We start from the raw sequence: 4,207 nt of genomic DNA, 5'->3' as shown, positions 1-4,207 counted from the left end.
GATAGAGTGGATGAGCATCACAAAATGCAGAGGTTTTTGCAAAAGAATGAGTCAAAAACTTAGTTTTAGTTTTCCACAGAAAGCATTTCGGATCAACCGATTTGTAAACTCGGTGATACCGAAGCAGCTGTTGGAACCTAAACTAGTGAACTCGATCAGACCGAGTCACAGTTCAGTGGCACCGAGACTGCTAGGGTTTCACAAAGTCCTGAACTCGGTCACACCGATTTGCAATTCTCGGTCAGACCAAAAATTACATGTGCAATGGCCTGAGCCGAATCGGTGGTACCGAGTTCCACAACTCGGATGGTCCGAGATGGTTTCGGCGGAAACCTAACCCTAAATTTTCAATTCAACTCTAATCTACGGAGTGTTTTGACTGGATAGAATCGTTTCAATCGTGGTAAGAATCATAATGAATACAATGTGCTAGGAATCGGACGGGGATAGCACTGTGATCGAGTCCATACCCTAGTTCGGCGATGAACTCGCTATGGCGGCAACGGCGGGGAAGAATTCCGTTGACGGCGGCGGAGACCAGCGACAGGAGGCGGCTGGCGACGAGGAGGACGATCCGGAGACCTAGGAGGCAGAGCGAGCTATGCACGGGCGAAGGGGTTTCGGAGAAATTTCCAAAATTTTGCCCGTGAGTACATATAGCCCGACCCTGTCGGTGTGACCGAGTGGAACAACTCGGTGGCACCGAGATTGAAAACCTAGATCGACTTACTAATCTCGGTATGACCGAAATTGATGAATCGGTCAGACCGAAACGCACAAAGAAGTTTTGGAAGTTTAAGTCTATGACGAATTAGGGACTCTGAGTTCTCCTCACACAGAGTGGTTCGAATCTGACTTGATCAAATTTTGTGATGTAGCATGAATAGAGTTTGAGACGAGAAAAGCATAGATAGCTAGAGAGGGTTCTTAGGCATTCTTGTCCATCCACTTGGCAAAAGAAAAGAAAAACAATCAATCAAAACAACAAGTGGATGTCCTTGAATGAGTGAAATATGCAATCAACATGCTCACACAATAAAATGGCAATTGAAATATGTGGCAAAGCATGCACAACCAATTCTAGCATCTATCAAACAATTTGCGATGACTAGGTCATCTATATATGAGTATATTGACTTAAGAGTCAAATGAGAACATTTGATCATAGGTCATACTCATCGTTTAAGCACAAGTGGGGTTACCACTTTTACATAAATCATTGTTGTGTTCACACCATTAGAGTTGCTTTAGCTCAATTCTTAGAGTAAAGCTCCCCTTAGATGTGAGATCCCCCCTAAGAGGGATGAACTAACCTTGGGTTTTGTCGATGATGACTTCATGTAGATGTTGAAGATGTGGATGCTCAATGTTGATGATCATTTGGAGCTATCCATTGGAGTGAGTTGCACTTTCAATACCTACATGGGTTAGTCCCACAAGGAACAAACAAGGATATCCATTGACATAGAGTGATGCACACACAAGATGATGTCTATGAAAGCTTTTAGGTTACCTTGTCCCTTGTCTTACCAACAAGAGGGTTTGTGACTCCTTGAACTAGTGCAAGATGTGGAAGTTGATTGCACTTGTTCTTGCCAAGATGATAAGAGTGAAGTATGTTGGCAGAGTCACCCTCAAGAACTCTCTAGTTCTTCTTCGGGATCCACACCATCTTGATGGGAATCCTTGGTGTTGTAGTTGTACTTGGTGAAGTGGAACTTGAAGTAGTCTTGGGAACCCACTTGACCAAGGCCTTAGGAGCTTCTTCAAATGCATCAATTTCCTCTTGAAGCTTGTCCTTGCCTTTTTGCTTGTGGTCTTGTGGTGGAAGATCATCTTGAGCTTGTGTCCCTTTGAAAGAAGTAGGATCATACTTCTCTTGTTAAGGAACAAACTTCGTCTTGGGGTATTGATCTTCTTTCCACTCAACTCCATTGGCATTGAACTTTCGTTCAAAACCAACACCTTGATTCTTCCGGTGCCTTCCTTGCTTGCGTACAATTTCCTCGAATTGCTTACTTCTGGCAAGGCTCTTGTAAACACCTTTCTCTATAATTCCCTTAAATAAGCTATTTTCTTGCTCAAGTGTAACTTGGCTAAGAGAATCATTAGTGGAATTAAGAGAACTACTAGAAGCAACAATATTGGATTTAGCATGATTATTGTTACTACTAGAGGAAGAATCTTTCTTGTTCTTGTTACTAGACTTGACTTGAGGCATGTAAGTGGATAAGAGTAAATGCTTGGCAATGTAAGAAGAACTTTTCTTACAAAGATCATCATTGATTGCTTTTAAGAACTCATGCTCTTGCTCAAGGTTGAGCTTTTCAAAGCGTAATTTCTCATGAGTCCTTAAAAGTTCTCGATGATCTCCTAAGATAGTTTCATGAGCTAACTTAAGAGTGTTTAGTTCTTTAGTTAGAGACTCAATCTTCTCCTTATCATTGTCCTTCGTTTTATCTTGATTAGCATGATTAATTGACGTTTCATCATAGTATTCATCACTAGAGTTGTCAACAAGTAAATCATCATCACCTAACTAGTCATCTTCATCACTATTGAAATCAACATACTCGGGGTGTGATACCTTTGGGCCTTTAGCCATGAAGCATGTTCCAACTCCTTCATTTGGTGAGTCAAATATGTCGTAGGAGTTGGTTGTCACAAGTGCTAGACCGGCAACACCTTCATCTTGAGTATATTCAGAGTCGGAGTGATAGCTTCTCTTGAAGTGGTTGTCGGAGTCGGAGTCGGATACCCATTCACCAACATGAGCTTGATGTCTTTGTTTTGTGTAGCTCCTTGATGACTTGTCCTTTCTTTCCGAATCCTTGCTTCTCCGTGAGGGTCTTCGTTCATAACGATCATCTGTACTCCTTCTTTCTCTAGATGGTGATTTTTCTCTTCTACTTCTTCTCTTGGGAGAATCTTCTCTTCTCTTGTAGGGGGCCGTACACTCATTGGAATAGTGTCCGGGCCTTCCACAATTGTAGCAATTTCGCTCCCGACTAGAAGATCTTTTGTCATTGTAGGACCTTGACTTGGAGCTTCTCTCTTTGCTTCTACTCTTGTAGAACTTGTTGAAGTTCTTCACCATTAAGCTCAATTCTTCATTGAAGGTTTGTTTCTCACTCGATGATGTGGGGGCTTCACATGAGGCTTTGTAAGCACCACTTGATTTGTTGTGAAGTTCCTCTTTATCCTTGAGTGACATCTCATGAGCAACAATTCTTCCGATGACTTCCGTTGGCTTGAGATCTTTGTAATTGGGCATCATTTGGATCAATGTGCACACGGTATCATATTTTCCATCCAAGGCTCTTAGGATCTTCTTGATGATGAATCTATCGGTCATCTCTTCACTCCCTAAGCCGGCAATCTCATTTGTGATAAGAGCAAGCCTAGAGTACATTTCAGCGACACCTTCACCATCCTTCATTTTGAACTTGTCAAGTTGACTTTGAAGCACATCCAATTTGGATTCCTTGACGGAGTCGGTACGTTCGTGCATATCAATCAAAGTATCCCAAATTTCCTTTGCATTCTCAAGACGGCTGATTTTGTTGAATTCTTCGGGGCACAATGCGTTGAAGATGATATCACAAGCTTGAGCGTTGTATTGCAGCATTTTCAACTCTTCCGTGGTGGTTTCACGGTTCTGTTCTTTCCCATCAAAGAATTCACCTTGCAAGCCAATACACACAATAGCCCAAATGGCGGGGTTATGTCCAAGAATATGCATTTTCATCTTATGCTTCCAACTAGCAAAATTAGTGGCATCAAAGTAAGGACCTCTATGGTGATAATTTCCCTCGCTAGACGCCATACTCTCCTAGGTTGTGAAACCAAGGCTATGACCACCAAAAGCGATGGAAATCAAAGCAAATGGAGACCAAAGCTCTGATACCACTTGTAGGATCGAAAGTATGTCTAGAGGGGGGGTGATTAGACTACTTGACCAAATAAAAATCTAGCCTTTTCACAATTTTAGTTCTTGGCAGATTTTAGCTATCTTAGCACAAGTCAAGCAATCTCCACACAATTCAAGCAAGCATGAAAAAGAGTATATGAGCATCGGAAAGTAAAGCATGCAACTTGCAATAATGTAAAGGGAAGGGTTTGGAGGATTCAAACACAATTGGAGACACGGATGTTTTTGTCGTGGTTCCGATAGGTGGTGCTATCATACATCCATGTTGATGGAGAC

The sequence above is a fragment of the Triticum urartu genome, chromosome 2A, assembly GCF_056163025.1.
Source record: "Triticum urartu cultivar PI428250 chromosome 2A, HENAU_Tu73, whole genome shotgun sequence".
In the NCBI taxonomy this organism is placed as follows: domain Eukaryota; kingdom Viridiplantae; phylum Streptophyta; class Magnoliopsida; order Poales; family Poaceae; genus Triticum; species Triticum urartu.
Note: the sequence above shows the minus strand (reverse complement) of the source record.